The sequence below is a fragment of the Oryctolagus cuniculus genome, chromosome 6, assembly GCF_964237555.1.
Source record: "Oryctolagus cuniculus chromosome 6, mOryCun1.1, whole genome shotgun sequence".
Taxonomy (NCBI): Eukaryota; Metazoa; Chordata; class Mammalia; order Lagomorpha; family Leporidae; genus Oryctolagus; species Oryctolagus cuniculus.
Genome location: NC_091437.1, coordinates 29,771,159 through 29,797,328, shown reverse-complemented (window position 1 = coordinate 29,797,328; position 26,170 = coordinate 29,771,159). Strand labels below are relative to the sequence as shown.

The 26,170-nt window shown below is 54.0% G+C and overlaps 1 long non-coding RNA gene across 1 annotated transcript in view; it reads right to left on the bottom strand.

Annotated features, from left to right (window-relative positions):
- Positions 1 to 15,742: 15,742 nt before the first annotated feature.
- LOC138850170 (uncharacterized) overlaps positions 15,743 to 26,170 on the bottom strand; it is a 39,842-nt gene continuing 29,414 nt past the window's right edge. The window contains exon 2 of the long non-coding RNA XR_011389779.1: positions 15,743 to 16,127. This is a non-coding gene — a long non-coding RNA (uncharacterized lncRNA). The remainder of the gene's footprint in view (positions 16,128 to 26,170) is intronic.

Genomic DNA, 26,170 nt, shown 5'->3' with positions numbered 1-26,170 from the left:
AGCATCCCATATGGGTACCTATTTGAGTCCTGGCTGCTCCACTTCTTTTTTTGTTTGTTTTTAAGATTTTTATTTATTTATTTGACAGGTAGAGTTACAGACAGTGAGAGAGAGAGAAAGGTCTTCTGTCCGTCAGTTCACTTTCCAAATGGCCGCAATGGATGGAGCTGTGCTGATCCGAAGCCAGGAGCCAGGAGCTTCTTCCGGGTCTCCCATGTGGGTGCAAGGGTCCAAGCACTTGGGCCATCCTCCACTGCCCTCCCAGGCCACAGCAGAGAGCTGGACTGCAAAAGTAGCAACCAGGACTAGAACCCGGCGCCCATATGGGATGCCACGGCGCCAGCCCCTCCACTTCTGATTTGACTCCCTGCTAATGCGCCTGGGAAAGCAGTGGAAGATGGTCCAAGTCCTTGGGCCCCTGCATGCACATGGGAGACTCAGATGAAGCTCCTGGCTCCTGGCTTTAGTCTGGCCTAGCCCTGGCCATTGTGGCTATTTGAGGAATAAACTAGCCAACAGAAAATTCTCTCTCTCTCTCTCTGTAACTCTGCCTTTCAAATAAATAAATACCCACGCATGGTACACACCCAGAAGGTTCTTCTACACGAGTGAGTGAACTACGTCAGCTCACATTCAGCCACGGGAGTTACTGCAAACAGCAAGGATGTGGGCACCGCTCTCCCATGTCCTCCTCGTCACAAGCCACTGAGATCAGCTCAGTTTTGAGATGAGGGCATGGAGTGATTTGCTCAGCGCTATCCACCAGTAAGAAGCAGGGCTGGGGATCCAGCCCAGACTGGCTTTGGGATCCCACAGAGTGGAGCAGTGCCGTGACACCCTCCTGTACAATCTGAGAAGACCTTGAAGGTTAGACCCTGGGAGAGGGCTTTGCCATTGTCATACAGGTGCAGCTCCAGGACCCGCCCTGACTGCAGGTGAGGCGGGGACAGATCCTCTACAGAGTCACTGCATGACACGGTTCAGTCTGAGCACCCGCAAAACGGGAACTGCCCCACACAGGTGGGTGCCAGAGCTGGTGAGCGCCCGGGGTGGGCAGTGCTCCCTGGCAGGGGTGATGGGGCCAGTGGGGAGGCAGGGCAAGGGGCAGGGAGGAAGGAGAGAGGGAGAATCCCGTGTGAATAGGACTCTGTGCCCCTTACAAAGGTCAGGTCAAGACCTGCTCAGTCAAGGATGCTACCAGCAAACAACACCCAGCCCCAGTGCTCCCCTGAGCAGAGAAGGGCTGGAGTGGACTGGGCTGCTGGCAGAGCAGCTGGGTGGCTGAGTTAGCAGGGGTGTGGGGGTGGGGAGGAGGCACCCTGCAGCAGGAACATGAACAGGGCCACAGGTGTCAGGGAGGCCGATTTTCCTGAGGAGCATGACTCAAAGGATGGCAGTCAGGACCATGGCATAAGGCTGAACCCCTCACTCCAAACAAAGATGCCTTTGTTTTCCCAAAAGCCAGCCAGCGTAATTCACCAGGAAAAGCCAGAAAGCCCCAGGTGTGGGTGCACACGTGCCGGCTGGCGAGTGCGGGCCTCTGCCCATGCCAGGCTCCGCATGAAGCACTTGGCGTCTGCCATCCTGCGCACCCCCCCCCCCACACACACACAGAGCCTGCTGAACAGGATGCTGTCACCTCCCACACATGAGGAAGAGGGTCTTGCTCAGGTCTCACAGCTGTGAAATGAAGGAGCAGGTGTTCAAACAGCTCCATCTCACCCCAAAACACAGGCCTGGGTCCCCACCTCTGCAGGGAAGACACACAAAGAACACTCAACGTGCGTGACCTCATCTGGTCCCTGGCAGCTCCCAGGAGCCTTCACCCTAACTAAAGCCAGGCTCGGAACTCCTGGTTTCTCCTTCAGCCTCCGAGCAGCTCCAGCGCGGTTGGGCCTGGCCTGTCTTCACTCTCGGCACCTTGCTTGGTGCGTCTGCTGGCACTGCGTCTGCCCCTGTTACTTATCCTGATGACTGAGCCGTGCGAGAGATGCTCCTTAGGATGTGTGCTCACAGCAGATGCCTTGCTCACCTCTGCTTGGTCCTAGCCTTGAAGGATCCCCACTTCTCAGAGGTGGAGACTGACTCCTGGGGACAGGTTGGGTATTTGTCTAGACTACCGAGCTCTTGCTGCACAGGCCACATACACTCTGGTGTTGTAAACTACCAAGTTCAGGGCCTAGTGCTGTGGCCCGTTGGGTTAGGTCTCTACTTGCAACACCAGCATCCCATACAGGTGCCCACTGGAGAACTGGCTGTTCCACTTGCCATCCAGCTCCCTGCTAATGCTCCTGGGAGAGCAGCTGAAGATGGCCCAAGTGTTTGGGCCTCTTCACCATGCGGGAGACCAGGAAGAAGCTCCTGAATCCTGGCTCTGGCCTGGCCCAGCCCTGGCTGTTGCGGCTCTGTGAGGAGTGAACTAACAGATGTAAGACCTTTATCTCCACCTGCCCCCCAAACTCTGTCTTTCAAGAAAATAAAAACAAAAAAATCCTTTTAAAAAAATACCAAGTTCAGTGCTCAGGGCTTGTGTCTTGTGACCAGGGTATTCTGAGCTCGGCTGAGATCCTCCTGCCTTCATCCTGAGTCCCTGGGTATCAGACCCCCCCATCTTTGCTCCACCGCGTTGCCTCCTCTGTACTCGCCCCCCAGGGCCCTGCCACCAACCTCCCTGTCTTCCCTCCACCCAGCTGCCTCCTTAAAGCACTTCCTGACCATCTGAGTCTCCAAGCCGGATGTGGTATTGCCTGTTTCACAGGGAAAGCCCTCCGTGACTTCTCCACGGCATGTGCTCTGCCCTGAGTCATGGTGGTCACTTCTCTCTGGACTCGCCTTATCCATCTTCCCATACAACCTTGGTTCTCAGCTCCCTGCGAGCAAGGGCCAGACTGCAGCAAGTTCTATCCTCTTCGTGTTTACATGTGCCTGCTGCTCTCTCCAGAGTCAACACCTTAGGAAAACTACCCCCCCCCCTTTTGGTTTAAGATTTATTTATTTGTTTGAAAGGCCGAATTACAGGAGGGAGGAGGAGGGGGAGGGAGAAGAAGGAGAGGGAAAGAGAGAGAGAAAGAGAGAGAATCTTCTCCCTACTGGTTCACTCCCCAGATGGCTGCAATGGAAGCCAGGAACTTGGAACTCCACATAGGTCTCCCACACGGGTGGAGGGACCCAAGCACTTGGGCCATCCTCCACTGCTTTCCGAGGTGCATTAGCAAGGAGTTGGATCAGAAGTGGAACAGCCACGACTCCAACCAGAGCTCATATTGGATGCCCGTGTCACAGGTGGTGGCTTAACCTACTTGACCCCACGTCGACCCCAGAAAAATTACTTTTAATTCAGTGTTAATGGTGGTTATGTGTGCGGGCTGAACGTGTTCAAATCCAGGCTCTGCAGGAGCAGATCCTGGCTGAGTGACTCCCAGCAAATTATTCAACCTGTTTCCTCACCTATAAAATGGGGTCACACGGGACAAGCTGTAAGAAGTTCCTGGGACTCACAGAGCGTGTTCATCAAACGTCACCAGGAATTAAGTCCCCGATGATGGCAGCCACTGCTACTGGGAACATGACCACACTAGTGGCTTATGGGATGGCTGAGGGAACGGAGGCCAGGCTGGAGATGCACCACGTGGGAACAGAGCCAGAGTGTGGCTGAGGGCAGAGAAGGCTGGGAAGACTATGGCGGTGGCCTGGCAGGAGGTGAGTGGGGGCAATGAGGGTAGGCAGGGGTGGGGGTCAGGGAGGAGCCGGAGGCACAGTATGCATGTGTGTGTGCATGCATGTGTGTGCATGCTAGCAACAGCAGCTCTTGGAAACTGCTCACGCCATTTCTGTTTTAAGGGCTCCAAGACTGACTTGTACTAACCCAAGGATGCTGCAGCTGAAACACACAGCAAGCTGCAAGCAGAGGGACACTGCCAGCAGAGGGACACTGCCACCAAGGGAAAGGCACAGAGCCTCTCCTGGGGCCTGGGGAGCCAGGGCAGCCCAGTCTCTTCAGACACAACTGCTGGCGAGGACACAAGGCCTGTCCTCTCTGCCAGCCCTGGAAGGTGCTCACAGGGTGGGTGAGAGGCGGCCTCCTTGGGCAAACCAACTGGAGAGCACCCCCCCCACCTGCCCCCGCCCACACCAGCATTTGGTCAAGTGGCCGGAAGGAAGGTCCATTCAAGGGTCATAAAGGGGTTGAGCCTCCTGGCCAGGGGCCTTCTTCTCAGGGCAGAGGAGGGGCCGGATCAGGGTGAACAAAGCCCTTCCCCGGCAGGAAGCTGGGTGCAGGCAGTGGTCTCAGTTTCCTCCCCCTCTCACCCGCCCAGGAGCCCCAGCTCATCCCTCTCCTCCAAGGGCGTTTCAACACTGGATGCTACTCCAGCAGACTCCAGAAGTGAAAGGAATCCTCCCTCCAAGGTGATGAGAGGGGGCCAAAAGGCCAGTTCCATTTGGTGCCTAAAATTCCCACCCTGAGGGACAGGGGAGAGGGGTGCTGTCACTATTGGCATCTTAAGTAAGTTTTAATGTTCAGGGAGGGGCCTTGTGGGGGCCCCTGGGAGCCCAAGGCAGGGGCTGGGGACCCAGGCTGGTGATGACAAAGCAAGGGGATACCTAATACCGCCCATTTCACAGGCTCCTGCGCACACGCTCCTCCAGCAGAACTGGGAGGTGCTGCTTTCCTCAGGCCCCTGTGTGCCTTGTTGGGCCTGTCCCAGCCCATCCCAACAACTCCTGCAAAGCTGCCTCTGACAGTGGGGAGAACACAGCCGAGCCCAGACTTTCCCTCTGGCTCTGCAGCATGGCTGACTCCGGGACTGCACCCTCCAGGCCTGGGTAGAGCCTGTGGGAAGGCTGGGTCAGGGCAGACACAGCCACTCAGCAGCTGACAGCCAAGGCCGGACTGTGCTGAAGGGTGCTGGCCAGATTGTGCCACTCAGGCCTTTGCTCTGCTGTGGACAAGCTGCGTGATCCTGGGCATGTTACCTAGCAACGGTGCCCCTCGATTTTCTCTGCTATAGAATGGGACTGATAGTAGCAAGTAGCTGGCAAGATTTCAAGAGTTCTGAGAGAATGAAATGCTTCCTGCTCCTTGGATGCGGACCAGAGGTCCAGGTGCATAGGAAACCCACCAGGCCCTCCACTGTGGGCTGCTCTCTCCCTCCTGCATCGACCTCAATCTCAAGCTCACCCCGCTCTGAGCCATTCCACTCCAGTCAATCAGCTTCCTGGGAAACCCCTCCCTTGAGTGAGTCTTGCCTGCCCGACCAAGTCAGGCCCCTGGTTTTGTTTTTTTGTTTTTCTTTTAAAGATTTATTTATTTATTTGAAAGGCAGAGAAGTCTTCCATCTTCTGGTTCACTCCTTAAATGGCTGCAATGCCTGGAGCTGGGCCGATCCAAAGCCAGGAACCAGGAGCTTCTTCCAGGTCTCCCACATCGGTGCTGGGGCCCAAGGACTTGGGCCATCTTTACTATCCCAGGCCATAGCAGAGAGCTGGATTGGAAGTGCAGTGGCTGGGACTTGAAAACCTGCACTCATACGGGATGCCGGCCCTGCAGGCAGCGGCTTAACCTGCTACACCACAGTGCCGGCCCCAGGCCCCTGTTCTAAACTCTCATCACGTCCTCTCTCCCCTTACAACACATGGCACCATCCACCATCCAATGTTGGTTCATGTGTTTAAGGCCGGCTCCTTTGGCTGCAGACAGCCCCTGAAAGATGTGAGCTCTCGCCTCATTCACTGTGTGGTCTCAGAGCCTAGCCCATAGCTGGTGACCCATAAACCCTGGCTGAATGAAAACCAGTTTGACTGAGATGCTGCAGAGAAAATACCAGGTACAGCTGCACACCACGGGCAGCATCAGCCACTTTGGCTGCTGGTCTGAGGTCCAAGGCTTCAGGGAGAAAATGAAGGTCACGGCCACTCCCTATAGGCTGAATAAAGATCATCCAGGAAGGGGCTGGTGGCACAGCCGCGTAAGCCGCCTCTTGTGATACCAGAATCCCATACTGGAGAGCTGGTTCAAGTCCCAGCTACCCTGTTTCCAGTCCAGCTCCCTGCTAATGCATCTGGGCCCCTGCACCTATGTGGGAGACCCGGATGGGTTTTCTGGGTTCCTGGCTTCTGCCTAGCCAAGCGCTGGCCATGGCTGCCATTTGGGGAGTGAAACAGCAGATGGTAGACTTCTCACCATGCCTTTCACTCTCTGTCATTCTGCCTTTCAAATAAATAAGTCTTTTCTCTTTAAAAAGATCTGCGGCCAGCCTGGTAGCACAGCAAGCAAAGCCACTGCTTGCAACACTGGCATCTCACATGGGCATTCGTTCAAGTCCAGGCTGCTCCACTTCTGCTCTAGCTCCCTGCTCATGGCCTAGGAAAAGCAGCAGAGGACGGGCCACGTGTTTGGACCCCTGCCATCCATGTGAGAGACCTAGAAGAAGCTCCTGGCTCTTGGCTTCAGCCTGGCCCAGCTCTGGCTGTTGCAAAGACCCCTGGCTCTTCCTCTCTCTTGTAACGCTTATTTCCAAAAAAAAAAAAAAAAAAAAAAAAAAACAAGATAAGCCTGGAAGATAAGATCCCCTTTAACAGAGAATAATAAAAGGCAGTAATGGAGGGTCGGCGCCGTGGCTCACTTGGTTAATCCTTCGCCTGCGGCGCTGGCATCCCATATGGGCACCGGGTTCTGGTCCCGGTTGCTCCTCTTCCAGTCTAGCTCTCTGCTGTGGCCCGGGAAGGCAATGGAGGATGGCCCAAGTGCTTGGTCTCCCTGCATGGGAGACCAGGAAGAAGCACCTGGCTCCTGGCTTCGGGCCGGTGCAGCGCCGGCCATTGTGGCCATTTGAGGGGTGATCCGATGGAAGGAAGACAGTTCTCTCTGTCTCTCTCTTACTGTCTATAATTCTACCTGCCAAATAAATTAAAAAAAAAAAAGGGCAGTAATGAACTAACTGTTCCACGTATTCCACTGTGGGGTGTAACTGTTCCAGAAGCTCAGAGAATAAGCTAACGAATGCAGGGAAAATATGCAACACAAAATACAGAACTAACGCTGAAGGAAAAGCGGCACTGGTGTCACAAAGGAGAGTAGGGGGAGTTCAGGTAGGTTTTTACCACTCACCATCAGTAGTGGAATCATCTCTGCACCACCACCATCACCATCAAACCAACGTTCAAATCAGAATTTACAGTGCTGTCTGTTACAGAATTATTTTGTTTAATCTTTTTTTACGTCTTTAAAAAAATTTATATTTATTTGACAGGTAGAGTTATAGTCAGTGAGAGAGAGAGACAGAGAGAAAGGTCTTCCTTCCACTGGTTCACCCCCCAAATGGCCACTATGGCCGGCGCTGTGCCGGCCCGAAGTGGAACCTGCACTCTGATAACGGGACTCAGGTGTCCCAAGCAGCTGCTTTACCTGTGAATCCCACAACACCTGCTCCAAGTTGTTTTATTGCTAGCATTTTAGCAGTAAGAAATTTAAAACTTAGCATTCTAACATTTGGCACAGCAGATAAGACACCGCTTGGGATGCCCGCAACCCACATGGTGTGCCTGGGTTCTAGTCCCAGTTCCACTTGCAGTCCCAGCACCTTGCTAACATGCCCCCTAGAATCAAGAGTCCTTGCCCACCCACATAAGAGGCCCAGACTGAACTCCATGCTCCTGGCTTTGGCCTGGCCCAGTGCTACCTATTGCAGGCATTTGGAGAGTAAACTAGTAGATAAAAGCTCTCACTAGATCTCTCTCTGCCTTTCAAACAAAGTGAGAAATAGTTGTAAAGAAATTATTGTAAAAGCAAATCTTGGGGCCGGCGCTGAGGCGTAGCGGGTTAAGCAGCCAACTGCAGTGCCAGCATCCCATATGGGCCCCAGTTCGAGTCCTGGCTGCTCTATTTCCAATCCAGCTCCCTGCTATGGCCTGGGAAAGCAGCAGAAGATGGCCTAAGTCCTTGAGCCCCTGCACCCGCATGGGAGACCTGGAAGAGGCTCCTGGCTCCAGGCTTTGGATTGGTGCAGCTCCCGCCATTGCAGCCACTTGGGGAGTGAACCAGCTGATGGAAGACCTCTCTCTCTCTCTCTTGCTCTCTCCCCCTCTGCCTCTCTTTCTCTCTCTGTGTAACTCTGACTTTCAAATAAATAAATATTTTTTTTTCAAAAAGCAAACGTTATGGGTCCATCGCCCACCCTGCCCACAGTACTTAACGGAGTTTCTCCTGACAGTCTGCTCTGGAGCTTCAGAGCCACCGGTGCCTCCCGCTCCCCGATATTTCAAGCACCTTTCTTTGAGTCCAGGGCTGGCGTCAGCCGTGAGAGGCAGTGCCACACACCTCTCCCCACTCGTGTTCACCAACATCACACTGGTTTGAGTCCCATCATGGGGGTGTGGTGCAGTAATTACACTGAAAATCAACAAATGCCTCGAGCCAGCATTCTATTGTCCAGGACAGCTGATTGCTAAACACTGACCAAAACACATCTGTCTGCACCCAAATTAGAGGCTCCCCTTTCCACTATGAATGAAGAGTAAAGTGGACTCCAGTCAGGGAAGTGAGCTTCCTGTTGGGCTAAAGGTGGTAACAAAACTACCAGTCCTTGGAGACCTGCTCAGCGTCAGCTAATTCATCATCCAGCAGTGCTGGGGATGCAGGAGAGTTACGTCCTACTGCTGTACCCTCTTAGAGACTCACAGCAGAGGGGTGACGCCGCCTGCTGACAGTCACACTGGCAGTGAATCTGTCTCCAGGAAACCTTAAAGCCTTATGTCCTGACCAGTCCTGACCAGTCTCTCGCTTCTTAGGGGCACTGACGGCCACCTTGCCTGGTCAACTGCAGTCCTCCGCTGCAAGTTCCAGGAGACGACTTTGATGGGCCCTAGCAGCAAGCGAACTGATTTAGGGGTTCTGGTGGGCTCAGGGAATGGCTAGAAAGGTAAACAATGCACAGGTGTCAGGGGAGACGAGGCCTGGTGCCCACCTGGCAAGGACCCTGATGCTGTCACTGCACCGCTGGACAGGTTTCTCTAGGAAGCTGGACACAGCTGCCACTGTCTGGGACGGGTTCTCTTCTGCTTCTCTGCATCACCTGGCCTGGATCCAGAGTGCAGTGGGAACAGTGGCCAGCTGAGCGCCAGCCTGGCAGCCTCCCCCAACCTCCAGGAAGCAGACGTGGGCTTCTATAGGGACAAGCGGATCTTCCCATCTGGGATCCTGCAGTGCGGAAACCCTGGAGCACCAATGAGGTTTCCCCTGCTGGGCAGCCTCAAAAAAACTCTGTCACGTTCGCTGCTCCTTAGGCAGCCAACCTGGGAACACGTCTCTGACCTGCTTGCTGATGAATGCACTGTCACCTACTGCTTTTATTTATTTGCTTATTGTTTGAGAGGCAAGGAGAGAAACAGAGAGAGTGCCAGTCCTCTGGTTTACTCCTTAAATACCCACAACAGCTGGGACTGGGCCAGACCAAAACCAGGAGCCAGAAACTTACTCCAGGTCTCCCATATGGTGGCAGGGACCTGGTTACATGAGCCATCACCTGGTTCCTCCTAGGGTGCACATTAGCAGGCAGCTGGACTCAGGAGTGGAGCTGAGACCTGAACCCAGGCTTCAGTATGAGATGCAGGGGTGTCAAGAGGGTTTTTTTTCTTTTTTTCTTTTTCTTTCTTTTTTTTTTTTGACAGGCAGAGTTAGACAGTGAGAGAGACAGAGAGAGAGAAAGGTCTTACTTTCCGTTGGTTCACCCCCCAAATGGCTGCTACGGCCGGTGTGCTGTGCCGATCCGTAGCCAGGTGCTTCCTCCTGGTCTCCCATGCGGGTGCAGGGCCCAAGCACTTGGGCCATCCTCCACTGCCCTCCCGGGCCACAGCAGAGAGCTGGAGAAGAGGAGCCGCCGAGACAAGAACTGGCAACCATATGGGATGCCAGCACTGCAGGTGTAGCCTACTATGCCACAGCACCAGCCCCAGCTTTATCTTTCTTAAAAGCCAAACAAGAGGTAGATGCTGTGGCACAGTGGGTTAGGTCGTGTCCTGCAGCACTGGCATCCTATACGAGCACCAGTTCAAGTCCTGGCTGCTTTACTTCCGATGCAGCTCCCTGCCAATGTGCCTGGGAAAGCAGCAGAGGATGGCCCAAACTTGGGTCCCTGCCACCCATATGGGGGACCCAAAAGAAATTCTTGGCTTCTGGCTTTAGCTCAGCTCAGCCCTGGCTATTGCTGCCATTTTGGGAGTGAACTAGCAGATGGAAGATCTCTCCCTCTCCCTTTCTCTCTCTCTCTAACTCTGGCTTCCAAATAAATAAGTAAATATTATTTAAAAAAAAAAAAAGCCAAACAGTATCTAGCACATGATTTGGGTGCATAAATAAATTAATGAATAAAGTAGTGAATGAAAATGCTGATAAACCTACAAGGTAAACAGACACTGAGCTCACACCAACAAAGGTCTGGAAGTCAGAACGAGTATTAACTGACTTTGTGACCTGAGAAAGCTGACTCCTCAGTAAACTGTAGATAGAGCCAAGGGCCACCAGGTGACCTCCCAGACTTGCCACAGAGGCTCAGGACCCGGGAGCTCTGGTGAGGGCCTACCGGACGGGGCGGAGGGGGAGCAGAGCTGAAACGGGGGCTGGTGAGAAGATCCTTAAAGAAGCTGCTGGGTGCCAGATACCTTCTTCAACTCTACTGTGTGACACCCACTCCTCGGCTTCAGTAGAAAACTGAAGGTTCATTGTGGGAGAGAGCCGAATGAGAAGATTCTAGAAGGGAGATTCAGCCTTACCACTGAGCGCAAAGGTGCCTGGGAAAAGTGGGGGGGGGGGGTGCGCAGCACTGACCTGCTGACTCTGGGGACACACATGCCCCTTGCTGGTTTCACAGAGCCTTGTGCTCTCAGGCAGGAGGTTAGAAAGTCCTTAGAGATCTGACGAACCCAAGGCGAAGGATCTAAAACCACCCAAATCAGGATTTCCCAGTGCGGTCGGTAGCCAGAGCAGCCCACAGCAGAGAGGGCAGAGTCCATCGGCCCTGCATATTCGGGAATTCATTCCAGCCAGCTCCTCATTCTTAAATATGAACAGACAGCGTTCACTAGATATTTGAGGACAGTTAAGAGAAAGAGCCCAAAACAAACATTAAAAAGAATATTGCTGGCCGGCGCCGCGGCTCACTAGGCTAATCCTCCGCCTAGCGGCGCCGGCACACCAGGTTCTAGTCCCGGTCGGGGCGCCGGATTCTGTCCCGGTTGCCCCTCTTCCAGGCCAGCTCTCTGCTGTGGCCAGGGAGTGCAGTGGAGGATGGCCCAGGTGCTTGGGCCCTGCACCCCATGGGAGACCAGAAAAAGCACCTGGCTCCTGGCTCCTGCCATCGGATCAGCGCAGTGCGCCGGCCGCAGCGCGCCGGCCGCGGCGGCCATTGGAGGGTGAACCAACGGCAAAGGAAGACCTTTCTCTCTGTCTCTCTCTCTCTCACTGTCCACTCTGCCTGTCAAAAAATAAAAAATAAAAAATAAATAAAAAAAAAGCATATTGCTGGGGCCATCACTATGGCACAGCAGGTAAAGCGGCCACCTGCAGTGCCGGCATCCTATATGGGCACCGGTTTGAGTCCCAGCTGCTCCACTTCCAATCCAGCTCCCTGCTATAGCCTGGGAAAGCAATAGAAGATGACCCAAGTGCTTGGGCCCCAGCACCCACATGGGAGACCCGGAAGAAGCTCCTGACTCGGCCTTCAGATCGGCACAACTCCAGCCATTGCGGCCAATTGGGGAGTGAACCATCAGATGGAAGACCTCTGTCTCTCTCTGCCTCTCCTTCTCTCTTTGTTACTCTTTCAAGTAAATAAATCAATCTTTAAAAAAAGCATATTGTAGAAAGCAGAAACAATGCACACAAAAAAAACCTCATTACTATTTCTAGATTGCTCATGTTTTTTGCATCCATGAAAAAAGAAGAGTATGCTATAAAAAAGGAATATTCATAGGATCAACTAGAGCTGGAAATTATAAATAGCATAAATTACAAGTTCAACAGAATTGTTATAAGATAAAACTAAGAAACTCTCCCAGAAAAGTAGAATGCAACAATAGCCCCCCAGGGGACAATCTGTCTCTTTCAGCTTCTGCTGGGCCCAGGGTCCCTCAGCTCGTGGTGGCCTCAGGCCAGTCTCTGCCTCTGTCTCCTGCCCTAGGCACTTGTCACTGGTTCTCGGACCCAGCCAGGGTGAGCTCAGCAGATCCTGGACTTCATTCTATCTATGAAGACCTGTGATGTTGCAGGTGGTGGGGCTCAGGAGCTGGACACATCTTTTTTGAGGGCACAGTTCGGCTCACTGCATGGGTCAGCGAGGAGATTAATGCTGACAGGGGACTGACTGTGCAGACCATAGCAGGGATGGACAACAGTGGCTGGGTTGGATGGGTGCTGTGCTAGTCAGGGTTCCTCAGAGAAGCAGAACCAACAGGACGGAGACTCCGTGTGAATGCACACAGACTCTGATTCCAGGGAACTGGCTCACAGATCGCTGCAGAGGTCGAGAAGTCCCAGGGTCTGCAGATGGAGCCCCGGGAGCCCCACTGTGCATGAAGTGCTGGGCCCAGGAGAACCAATGGTGTCAGCTCCACTTCCAAAGCTGGTGGCTCGGGACCCAAGAAGAGCCAGCGTTTCCACCTGAACGTGAAGGCAGACAAGACCAGGGACCCAGCTGAAGCGGTGGGCAGCAGACCCCTCCCTCTGCCCTTTCTATGACTCTTTCAAGGTGTCCGGTGGAAACATCCCCACAGACACACCTGCGAATGAAGTCTGTCCAAACACCTGGGCACCCCGTGACCCAGGGAAAGCTGACACTGGAGTGAAGCATCACAGACGTGGAGGGAGGCAGGGAAGGGGAGAAGGGAAGAAGAGAGGGAGAGAGGGAGGAAGGGCCTCACACTCCAGGAGCAGGTGCATCCTTGAGGACCAGTTCCGACTCCAGCAGCACGGGTGGTGAGCGGAGGCCTCAGAGACGCTGGAGGCTAGCAGGTGCCACCCTGTGGGAGCAGAAGGCTGAGTCACTGCCTCTGTACCTATTTCCCTCTTGCAGCTTCTTCCTTCTCTGTCCCTGGAGAAGTATTGCCCTGCCAACTGCTCCCTCCAGGCCTCGTGCTCACTCTAGGAAATAAAGGGTTTGATTCCAAGGAATCGGAACCTTTGGCTGTGATGCAACCATCACTATGCAAATGGACCAGTGCAAAGCTAGGTGGCACTGGGCAGCAGCTTGTCACATGGAAATCGGATTTTTTTTTTTTTTTTTAATTTGAAAGGCAGAGTGACAGGGGAAGATACAGACAGAGAGAAAGAGATCTTCTACCTGCTGATTTACTCCCCAAATGTACACAACAGTGTGAACTGGGCCTGGGACTCCATCCAGGTCTCCCACATTGGCAGCAGGACCTAAGAATTTGGACCATCTTCCACTGCTTTCCCGGGTGCATTACCAGGGAGTTGGATCAGAAGTGGAGCAGCAGGACTTGAAACCAGCACTGCTATAGGAAACCAGCACAGCACAGTGGCTTGGTCTGCTATGTGACACAGTGCTGGCCCCAGAAAGGGGCTCTTTGAAAACCTTGCCTCTCCCACTCTGGCTTCAGTGGGACTGCTCAGGAACACACGGATACTTGCAACCTACTGGGCTGTATCCATCCTGTAGCATTCTGATTTCAGTCCAAGGGGCTCATTCCTACACCGGGGGTCAAACTCTCCATTTTCCGGCTTGCCCCACCTTAGGGACTGCTTTTTAGGTTAAGATTGAGTCCTCTGGGCCGGCGCTGTGGCTCACTAGGCTAATCCTCCGCCTGTGGCGCCGGCACCCCTGGTTCTAGTCCTGGTTGGGGCGCCGGATTCTGTCCCGGTTGCCCCTCTTCCAGGCCAGCTCTCTGCTGTGGCCCGGGAAAGCAGAGGAGGATGGCCCAAGCACTTGGGTCCTGCACCCCATGGGAGACCAGGAGAAGCACCTGGCTCCTGCCTTCGGATCAGCGCAGTGCGCTGGCTGTGGCAACCATTTGGGGAGTGAACCAACAGAATGAAGACCTGTCTCTCTCTCTTCTCTCTCTCTCACTGTCTATAACTCTACCTGTCAAATAATAATAAAAACCTCTTTCTCTCTCTCTGCCTCTCCTCTCTCTGTGTAACTCTTTCAAATAAATAAATCTTTAAATCTTTAAATAAAATCTTTAAATAAAAAAGATTGAGTCCTCTGAACTTCTGGCTTACAGATATAATCTTCAGTCACCACCTCTTGAGAGAGAGAGAGAGAGATCTTCATTCCACTTGTTCACTCCCCAAATTACTGCAACAGCCAGGTCTGGGCTGGTGCCTCCCAGGCACATTAACAATTCCAGAAACTAGAAGTGGAGCCGGGACATGAGTCCAGGGACTCTTCAACAGCGTGTGGCCATCCCACATGGAGTTTTAACCATTGCACCAAATGCTACTGCCTGGAAGCATGGTTCCTCCAAGGTCTGCTGGGGTAAAGGCCCTGCTTAGTCATCTATCGCTGGGTAACAATGAGAAGTTAGAGCTTTTAACAACCAGCTGTCTATATTAAGATAATCGAAAATGAATCTTGATGTGAATGGAAGGGGAGAGGGAGTGGGAAAGGGGAGGGTTGTGGGTGGAAGGGACGGTATGGGGGGGAAGCCATTGTAACCCATGAGTCGTACTTTGGAAATTTATATTCATTAAATAAAAGATAAAAAAAAAAAAAAAAAAACCAGCTGTCCTCCTGCAGATCCCGTGGGGCAGGAATCTGGAAGCAGCCTCCCCTGTGTGCTTCTCGGCCAGGGTATGTCTTGAGCTTGCCCTGTACCCGCATGGGAGACCAGGAGAAGCACCTGGCTCCCAGCTTCGGATCAGGATCAGCGCGGTGCGCCAGCCGCAGTGTGCCAGCCACAGTGGCCACTGGGGGGTGAACCAATGGAAAAAGGAAGACCTTTCTCTCTCTCTCTCTCTCTCACTACCCACTCTGCCTGTCAAAAAAAAAAATTAAAAAAAAAAAAAAAAAGAGGCCTTGGTGCCTTGCTGCTGATGGACAGAGGCCCAAGTTCCTCGGCACCGGAGCCTCTCCAGAGGGCTGCCTGAGAGCCACACAGGAGGGCAGCTGGCTCCCCGCAGGGAGCAAGGGAGAAGCTGCGAATTCCTTCTGGACCTGTCACACAGCGTGTCATCTTGGCCATGTTCTGTCTGTTAGAAGGGAAGGGGTTAGCTTGACTTCCGGAAGGAAGAGCAGCCGGTAAGTCACAGGCGCAGGTTTTGTGTGCAGGTGCTCCGGGAGTCTCTCCCGAGCAGCCTCTGAGAAGGGCCATTACCCAGTGAAGGCTGCGTCTTTCTGGAGCTGTGACTCCAGGACAACCTGGGAGCCTCAGACCAGAATTTCTCTGCCTCCTGCCCCCTGAGCTGGGTGTGACAGCACGACCATGTGCTGAGCATGCCCCGGGGCTGGCATCTCGAGGGCAGGGGCCCTGCTTCCCTAGGTCTCTGTTTCGTAATAAATACTGAAGAGTAAATGAATGCATTTCTCATTTTCCTATCACAGGAACCTTACAAGGTAGATACAGTAATTGTTCCCATTGCACAAAAAGGAAAACTGAGGCATATGAAGATGAACTCATTTGCCTAAGGGGTGAGGCTAGTAACAGTAAAGTTATGATTAGAATCCAAACTTCCTGACAGCAGACACCGCTATTAACTCCTCTGGGTGCACAGATCTAGATGGACAACTCGTAATTTTTTAAAAGATTTATTTATTTATTTGAAAGTCAGAGTTACACAGAGAGAGGAGAGGCAGAGAGAGAGAGGTTTTCCTTCTGATGGTTCACTCCACAATTGGCCAGAACGACCAGAGCTGTGCCGATCCAAAGCCAGGAGCCAGGAGCTTCTTCCGGGTCTCCCATGTGGGTGCAGGGGCCCAAAGACTTGGTCCATCTTCTACTGCTTTCCCAGGCCGTAGCAGAGAGCTGGGTCAGACGTGGAACAGCCAGGTCTCGAACTGGCGTCCATATGGGATGCCGGCGCTTCAGGCCAGGGCGTTAAACCGCTGTGCCACAGTGCCGGCCCCAAACAACTTGTAATTACAGAGTCAATGCCGGGGATGATGGGTTGACTTGGACTGTTGGGAGGAAGATGAAGCCTGAATTAAAACAAAACACTGGCTCATCCAAAAACCATTTTCATTTGGCTCAGGGATGCAGCCAGACAAGCTCTCAAGGAGCAGCTACAATCGGACCATCTGCACCTGGCCCTCATCCTACCCAGTGCTGACACTCTCTGGAAGGGAACCCCAAAGGATGCCGCCCCTGCCCTCTGAGCTGCCTGGATCCGGTGCGTCTCCAGGACTCTGCAGGAAAAGAACCTACGAACTCTCCGAGGAGCTGCCTCCCTGGGCCGTCCTCTCCTTTCTCCCTGGAGCCTCCCTTGCAGCTCTTGTTCTACAAACAGCTGCCTTCTTCCTGTTACGGGTTTAGGGGACAAGCATATTCCCTAATTTGAGAAAAGCAGCTACGATTTGCCCGGGTTGAGTGCCTGAGGAGTAGGGAAAGGTCCACGCCCCAGCACACGCTGGAAGGGCGAGCTGAGAGCTGTTCCTGATCGCAGTTCACATTCTGACTTCGGAAGCTTGCCCAGGTCTCTGGGTTTCTCAGAGTCCCTCCTGCCAAGGGCAGCAAGCACTGGCGAACACCTCTGTGAGCACAGCCCAGATGCACAGTGCAAGTGAGTGAGCGGAGAGCTGCTGCAGAGGCCAGCTGAGCTGCAGACCCAGGCCAGGCTTCGAGCGGAACCCTGGAGCCATGTGGCTGGTGCTTGGCTCTGGTCCTGACCCAGTAAGCACAGGCTCCGTAGGCTCTGAAAACTCAGCTTCCCTCACGAGCACAGGTAAATGCCAGGCCCGCCTTCTCCAAGGGGTGAAGGGCTTGGCCAAATGGGGCTCAGGCCGATGTGGCCGTGGGAGAAAGGGCAGACCGGCCTCCAGAATTCCATGGGGTGAATTTGACTTGCGGATGCTACTTAAAAAGACCAAGTTCCTGGGGCAGGTGTTGCCGTACAGCGGGCTAAGCTGCCGTGTGAGATACGCACATCCCCTATCAGAGCACTGGTTCGAATCCTGGCTGCTCTGTTTCCAATCCAGCTCCCTGATATAGCATCTGGAAGGCAGCAAGTGATGGCCCAAGGACCTGAGTCCCTGCTACTCGTGTGGGAGACCCACATAGTTTTGAGCTCCTGACTTTGGCCTGGCCCTGCCCCAGCTGTTTGGGGCATTGGGGAAGTGCACCAGCAGATGGAAAGTCTCGATCTCTGTGTCATTCTGCTTCAAACACATAAACCTAAAAAAAAATTATTTTTCAAAAAATTTACAATAGTTGGTAACCTCAAAAACCAAGAGGTTTTACATTTATAAAGATTCAGATATCTTGAGGCTGGCACTGTGGCATAGAAGGCTAAGCCTCTGCCTGTGGTGCAGCACCCCATATGGGTACCGGTTCCTGTCCCGGCTGCTCCTCTTCCCATCCAGCTCTCTGCTGTGGCCTGGGAAAGCAGTGGAGGATGGCCCAAGTGCTTGGGCCTCTGCACCTGTGTGGGAGACGCAGAAGAAGCTCTAGGCTCCTAGCTTCGGATCAGCCCAGCGCCAGCTGTTGTGGCCATTTGCGGAGTGAACCAGTAAATGGAAGACCTTTCTCTCTGTCTCTTATTCTATCTGTAACTCTGCCTATCCTATAAGTAAATCTTTAAATAAAAGATTCAGGTTTCTAAGATCTGGGAAATGTGCCATCAGACAGGTTGTATCCCCAAAGGGAACAATGAACCACAGCCGAATGCCTGCTGCCCCTGACTTTATACAGGGCAGATCTTACCAGTTTGCCAGTCTCCACCATGCCCTATGTATACACCTGTTTCATGTTCATCATTATGTAAATATAACAAATATTTCAAGAGATTTTTGAAGCTATTACAACATTCTTACATATGCTGAAATTTTAAGATTTTTATGAGTCCCTTCTAAATTTCCTTTTCATGAAATCTTGCAGTTTATTGAAGCTGAGCTTAGTGGTATGCTTTCTTTCCTGATACTGTGTGTGTGTGTGTGTGAGAGAGAGAGAGAGAGAGAGAGGGAGAGAGGGAGGGAGAGAGGGAGGGAGGGAGGGAGTCTACCAATTGGATAATCCTAGTTTCCACACACTTCTTGGTTTGGGGCTCCCAAGGTAGAGAGCTGGGTCTAAGTGAGGAGGCTTCTTGCCAGCCCTGTGATGTGCCGCAGTGGGTTCAGCCCCTGCTTGCCGCTGTTATCTCTTTGCCTATTGGTTTAAAATGCCAGCCTTCCCAGGAGGTCCCTGCATCTCACCCAGAACCAGTAAGCAGGCGATGCTGTGAGGAGCACCCGAGCATCAAACTCGACATGAAGGAGTCACAGAAATCCTAGACTGCTCCACACACGCTAAGACCCCACCCCATCTATTTATTCAATCAAGGCACCAACCCCCCACCTCACAAAAGGGGCCTCTTTTTGCCCCTGGCCATGGTTGGAGGTCTTATTCAGGCAGCCCTCTGGCCCACTCAGCACAGGGATTTCTTTGAGTGGGGCAGCCCACCCTCACACAAGAATGTGTTCACTCACCCCGCTCACCTGTGTGCCATCTAGCTGCCTCCACTTAGAATCCGTGTCTCTGTGGGGGACAAGATCCTGGATTAAAACCTAAGGTCCCAGGCCCCTGTGACCACCATGACTCGGGGGACAGCTGGTTAGCCTGGGAAGTGGCCAGGTGCTGCAAGAAAAGAAGGGTCCGGGGGGAATGCGTGGCCCATACTTCTCCCCCCCTTAACATTAAGATCCGGAGGCGATGAGACCTGGGCGGCACTCTGCATGGGGAGGGGGAAGATGGATATTCCGCCTCCTTAAAGAATTGAGATCGTCCATCCCAGGGCCATGTGACACGTGGAAGTTTTAATCCAGCATTAATAGCTGGCAAATGCTGGCCGGTGAGAGGCTCACTGCTTTTGAGAACGGAGTTTCACTGGCACACAGCCGTTTACATACTGTCTCTGGGTGCTTCTGCCCTTCCACAGCTACAGCGAGTAGCTTTAACATAGACTGCGTCTGACAAGCCTAAAGCAGTAAGCTGTCTGCCCACACGGGAGAGGATGCCACGCCCGACCCAGCACCTGATGCTGCAAGGACCAGATGCTCCAGTTTAGCCCAAGTACAGCTGTGTACAGTCAGGGCATAACAGGGAATGCACCAGATGCCTAGGACTGAGGTGTCGAGAATCCAGGCCTTGGGGAATCCCAAACCGCAACTGCAACCTTTCTTTTTAAACATTAATACATCCATTCATCAGAAAAGCAGACAGAAAGAGATCTCCAGGCTGTTGGTTCACTCTCCCAGCTGCCCACAACAGTCAGGGTTAGCCCCGGCAGAAGCCAGGAGCCAGAAACTCAATCTGGGTCTCCCCTATGGGAGGCAGCCATTGCCTGCTGCCTCCCACAGTGCACCTTAGCAGAAAGTGGAAATGGAGAACACAGCTGGGGCCCCGACCAGGCACTCTCGGATGGCATGTGGGCCCCCAGGCGGCAGCTTCGCCGTTGTACCCGACACCTGCCATGCAGCTCCTTCTCGTGTGATGGTTTCTTCTCTGTTCTTTTCCGGCTGCACGCTTGCCTCACCTTACTTGCCCTTCCTCAGCTTGCACAAAGCTCTTCCGTATCTTGCAATCCCAAATAGCCTTTCAACTCTGGCTTCCACCGCTGGGGCCCTAGCCTGTGGGCTCCCCAACTTTAAACTCCCAGGGCCCGAGTGGGATCAGCCCAGATTGTCTTCTGAAGCCTGCAGATCTTGGAAATTCCTGGCCAGCCTGCAGCAACCCCTGCAGGTGCCCACCGGGCATGGCTGCAGGGCAGAGGTAGGTACAGAGCACAGAGACTCCCTTAGGAGCGAGCAGGGGCAGGGCAGGAGGCAGAACTTGCTAACAAAATCGTGAGAAACCTGGCCTTCTTCTTTTTGATTGATTTATTTCTTTATTTGAACGGCAGAATCACAGAGAAAAAGGGAGAGAGAGAGGTCTTCCATCTGCTGGTTCACTCCCCAGATGGCTGCAACAGCCAGGGCCGGGGCTGGGCCGGTCTGAAGCCAGAAGCCAGGAGCCAGGAACTCCATCTAGGTCCTCCACATGGAGGGCAGGGACTCAAACACTTCAGTCATAATCTGCTGCGTCCTAGGCACACTAGCAAGGAGCTGGACCAGAACTGGAGTATCTGAGACTCAGACTGGCACTCCGATACGGGGCGCGGCTGAACCCGCTGCACCCCATCACCCGCCTCGGACACCTGGTCTTCTCCGGAAGTCAATGAGAATTCCTCTAGCTCCTACTCACAGCACCAAGAAGCCCAGGCGCACGTTCTCGGCATTATCCCTGTGTGACACGGGGAGCGCCCACCTGAAGCGTGCTGATGGGCCTCAGGTGGGCAGGGGGAGCGAGGAGCCAGAGCACCATGGCGACAGGGGGGTGCTCAAGATCACAGCCTCGTGCTCTCCCAACTGCGGCAGGAGAGGGGCAGGAGGAACCCGGGCAGCAGACCTTGCGAGCCACCAACGGTCAGCACTTGCTTGTTTCACCTCCGCCCTCCCACCCAGGCCCCTTTTCCCATGGTTAAATGACTGGGCTGAGTGAGACCAGCGGTTCCCACAGTCTCCCAGAGGTGGGACCAGCACTGTGGTGCAGCCGGTGGAGCCATTTCTTGTGCTGGCATCCCATACCGGAGTGCCGGTGCTGAGCCAGCTCCCTAGAGAGGCAGCGGACGATGGCCCAAGTGCGTGGGCCCCTGCCGCCCATGTGGGAGACCCAGATGTTTTTCCTGGCTCCTGGCTTTGGCCTGGCCCAGCCCTGACTGTTGAGGGCATTTGGGGAGAGAACCAGTAGAGAGTTCTCTCATATTTTTTTTTTTAATATGTAGAGAGAAAGGTTAATCCATTAGAATGGGTGCTTGAAGATGTCATTTTTTTTTTTAATATTTTTATTTGAAGGGCAAAGTTACAAAGAAAGGGAGGCAGGGAGGGAGGGAAAGAGAGAGAGAGGGAGGGAGGGAGGGAGGGAGGGAGGGAGGGAGGGAGGGAGGGAGGGAGATGTCTTCCATCCTCTGGTTTACTCCCCAAATGGCTATCACAATTAGGGCTGGACCAGACCAAAGCCAGGAGCTTCTTCTGGGTCTCTTACATGGGTGCAGGGGCCCAAGGACCTGGGCCATCTTCCGGGCTTCTCCAGGCATGGTAGCAGGGAGCTAGATCAGAAGTGTAGCAGCCAGGACTCAAACCAGCCTACATATGGGATGCCAGCACTGCAGGCAGTGGCTTAACCCACTGAACCACAAGGCTGGCCCCACACTCTGCCTTTCAGATAAGTAAATATTTACACACACACCCTACACTGCGGGGGCCCAGGCCACAGTTGCTGATTCAGTGGGTCCAAGCTGGGGCCTGAGAATTTGCATTTCCAATGCTGATGCTGTGGCTCCAGGACCACATCTTGGCTGCCCCTGGCCTAGGCCATCAACCGGAACCGGCTGTGTCTGGCCTGCCACTGAGGTCAGGGCTGAGAGACTCCAGATCTGTGTGACACAGAGAAGCCTCTTGCTTCGCTCTTGGCTTAGGTGGCCTTTCCCGAGCTCAGCAGGGAGTGGTCCGTGCCCCTCCCACTCTTCCTGCTGCCCACCACCAGGCCCATGTCACCGGAGCCCCGGGCTCCAGAACCGCCTCACCGCCTTCCCAGCCTGCTGGAAAATGTTGCCTCGCTGGTGCTGGCCCCCGCCAAGCAGTGTGGGCAGCGTGGCTGCCCGACACGTAGGCCACACAGTTGGCGCTCACTGCTCACTTCCGCAACGGTGAGCCCACGGTGCTCGGCCGGCCATGAAAAACAGCGCCAGCCTGGGCAGCCCAAACCCAAGGGAAAGTCAGTCGGCCGTGGATCTGGAAAGCTCCCCGCAGGCAGAGCCATGGCTGCTGTGCCGCTGGCGCAGGCTGAGGCCAAGCCACAAGCTGGGCGGACAACGGGAGCCCAGGCCTCCAACCCAGGCTGCAAATTGGCCCTGCAGGGCCCAGGCGGGCGGGGGGCTGTAGCCTGAGTGACAGCTGGGCGGGGAGACGCCCTTCACCATCCTGCTAAGTCACCAAGAGGTCTCTGAAACAGGTGGCTCAAATTTCCTTGAAAACCCAGAATAATCCCCCATTTGAAGTGTGCGCGAATCTTGTTGTCAGCACCTCGTATTAACGGGCAGGCACCGCAGAAGGAAAAGGGGTTTTCGGCCACATTTTTGTGCACTGACTTGCCTGAGAAGCTCAATAAAAGCTTAAACAAATATTAAAAAACACACAGAGAGTCAGGCTGGTTTAAATTAACTTCCCAAGCACTTCACCTACTGTAGGAAGAAATTATAATAAAATGTCAGAGCAAAAATAAACCGCTCATGGAAATAAAAATAAGACATAAAATGCCCTCTTACAACCAACTGCTCAGTCCCATTTAGTTCATAACAACCTATCATTGTGTGTGAAGCTTTCACAGTCCTAATACAAATCTGGGCATTAGCAACGTTGACTTTGAAAACTTTGGATTTTCATGTTTTTCCCCTTCCCAAAAGTCTGACAGATGTCAACCCCTTCTCTGTTAACTCGGAAGTAATTTCCCAGAGAATGCTCCTGATGCATGACCCTGAATTCCATCTCTCTTGGGCATTTACATCCTTAGCCCACTGCTTGGGCTCCAGACACAGCTTGTACTTGGCTCCTGGAGAAGGGAAGAGTTGGGAGTGGAGATCCGGCAGGTTCATTCTGACCATTCTAAGACTCACCTAAGGGTGGCGGTGGAGACCCGGCGAGCTGTGGTGTAATCTCTGGGCCCCAGATGCCGAGACGGAGCTGGATCTATGCAGAAACTAAAGGGCAGGGGCACTTGGGGCTGTCTTTCCAAGATGGGATCCAGAGAAGGCACCATGGGAATGAAAGCCAGGGAGAGAGGCTGAAAAACAGGAGGGGGGAAGGAGGAAAGGCAGGAAGGGGGGAAGAGGGCAGGCCAGGGGGATGTCCTGTCCAGTGAGTCCCCCCATCGCAAAAGCGGCACCTAGGCTGGCTCCTGCCACCTGGCTGTTACGCCAAGCACCTACACCCCAGCTTCCTAACCAGAGAGAGTGTGAGAGCTGCAGGCCCCCGTGGCCTGCACTCTCCTGCCGGATCCCTGCCACACTCAAAGGTGATTTTCTGGGCAAGGGTTTCCTGGCAGGCCCTGGGTGGAGTGGCCTGGTACAGCCCTCCGGCGTCTGGCTCCTGGGGAGAGTTTCCAGGGTGACCCGTGCTGCCCCGGAGACGTCCTGCCCAGGACTCCCCCACTGCCCTCCTGCACCCAGGAGAGGAGCCCCAAAAGGGGCCAAGCAGCCGTGGGAGCCAGGTGCGAGCACAAGCGGGGGCGCACATAAGTGGGCGTGTTCACGTGCAGACCTGGGCGCAGACGCACCCAAGTCTTACGCCCTGCCCAAGACACCAGGAGCTGAGTCACCAGCTGGCAGAGACTTGCGGCCTGGCGGCCCAAGTGCGGGGCAGTCCGGTGCAAAGAGTGAGCATGGATGAAAAGCGCAACGTACTTCTCTAATCTGCATGTGCTGATGGTGCCAGAAACGAATACCAGCAGGCCTGGAAAAACTCTTTCTGTTCTTTCGTCTCGGCTTGGAGCCACCCGCCCTGAATTAGGAGGAGAAAGAAGTGGGAGGGAATCTGGGGTGGTTTATGTGGCTTTCTGGACCCCTCTGTCCCCTTTGCCTCTGGGAGCAAGGGAGAGGGAGGGGCTATTTGGAGCCTCCACTCTGCTCCCACCAGGACCTGAAAGAGCCCCTTCGGTTGCCCACAAACAAGTGTCAGAAGCGGAAACTGGCCATGGCTCCCCAGGGCAGAAACTGAGCGCTCGGCTTAAACCACTTCCTCTGCCGGCTAACAATTCGCGAGGAATTTCCACAAACCCTTCTCGCTGTCAGGGCTTCCGCCCCTCAGCTTGGGAAAAGGCAGCGGGGACATTCCAGCGCCCACCCCCTGCCCCATCTGGCTCCTGGACCGGCCTTGGAGACCACTGCAGACGTCTCCCTCCCCGATTCTTCCTCCAGGAGTTGGGAAGCATCAGCATGTGCTGGAGAGCGGGAAGGGGCTGGTCCGAGAGGGAGTGCAGGCCAGAGGCTGCTGTCTCGCCATGGAGGGAACAGCACCCAAAGAGGGGCACAGGGGAGGACCCAGATAACGGGAAGGGCGTGAACCTGAGAGACTGGTCCCACCATCCCGCCCCAGCTGTGTCACACTCGAGCTCTCGGATGACAGAAGTATCTGTCCTACAGGGCGATTGTGGAGGTGCAGGATGCTGGTCTATGACGCACTCAACCCAGCGTGCCACGCAGTAGGAACTGGGTACCATGTACCCGGAGCTGTTGGCTCCAACCCGAAAGTCCACTGCCCAAGACTCCACGTCCAACCTAACACTCGTGCCCCCACCCCGAGTGTTCCCAGTCCCATAGACACACAGAGTCCAGTCCCCCACGCAGGCTACACAACTGCTCCCATTCATGACGCACTGTGGGGAAATGCCCTGTACTGTGCCAATGCCAGTGCCGGTCTCTGTGTCTGTCCATGCCAGGGGGCTGCCCACAGTGCTCCTGACTTTCCCACCCATTCTCTGGGCACTGGCGGACTTGCTGGGTTCTAAGCAGAGCCAGAAGAATGGGGCCCTGAACCTCACTCAGCCCCTGGGTCCCCAGTGCAGCTGTTCCTGTGTGCAGAACTGGCTCAGCCCCTATTTTCCCAAGCGTGCAGAGAGAAAGCACCTACATTTTTTGGAGCCTCACTTTCTGCACCTGGAAAACGAGCGTGGTTTGTGTTGCCCTCAGTCACATGCCAAAGCCTGGGCCCCAGCGTGACTATATTTGGAGCTAGGGCCTAAAAGGAAGTAACAAAGGCCAAGGGAGGTCAGAGGCTGGGGCTTTAACAGGTGTCCTTATAGGAACAGGAAGAGGCTCCAGAGAGCTCTGGATACCTGTGTGCAGTGGGTCGGGGTGGGGAGGGGGCTGTGTGAGGACCCTGGGAGACAGGCCTGGACAGAAACCAACCTTGCTAGTGCCTTGACCTAGACCTTGGAATCACCAGACTGTGAGGAATAAAGGTCTGTTGTTTGAACCACACATTCGATGACACTTGGTTACAGCAGCCCCAGAAAACTCATCCACAGAGGGTGGCCTGAGCCATTTAAAGAATGCTCCAGGAAGCGTTCCAGGGGCCTCAGAGGCTGGACCCTGGGCGGCTGGGCAGAGGGGAGCTGGGCTCCTGCTCCTACGGACCAACCTCAGTGGGATCAGCACCTGCTTGGGTTATTTTATTTTTAAACTGGGGCTTAAGTGCTTCTTTTCTTCCTCTCCTCTTTTTCTTCCTTCTCCTTCTCCTTCCCTCTCCCCCTTCTCCTTGTAAGTCCCTCGATGACCACTTGGCTTGGAACCATGGGATTAAAGGGTCTCTGGAAGCCATGCTTTGTCATGCCAACACCACGCTGTCCCTGTGCCAAAAGATTATGGAGTCACGGGCTCAAAGATCTGCCCCGATTTAAGGGTCTGTGGCTTGGAAGCATTTTGGGTTACCAACATCAGTGGGGAATTTAGCAGGTGCCAGGCTGTCTTACACAGCAACCCACTCAGACTCACCCTAAATGCTACGAGGCAGGTCCACTTATCGGCACTGTGGCTCATACAGCTTCAGTCACCTGCTCAGAGCCACACAGAGTGAGCTGATTCCAAAGGCAACGTCCGTCCACCAGCGGAACAGAAACGAGAGGGCGTCCCCCTGCAGGTGTCACGGCCGCCAGAGGCCTCCCCTGCACAGTGAGCGGTCAGCCCCACCCTCTGAACACCTGAGCACACAGACTTGTTCAGAATTCTCTTCAGAATCCTGTGCTCTTCATATAATGGGGGTTCACAGCTACTCCCCTTATTTTTGCATTTTATGCCACACATATGTTTTTTTTTTTTTTTTCCTGTGTGGGGTGGGGGAGGGAGGTTTACTTACTTATTTAAAAGGCAATCTGACAGAGCGGGACAGAAAGAAAGAAAGATCTTCCATCTGATTCCCAAATAGGAATTCCATCTCCC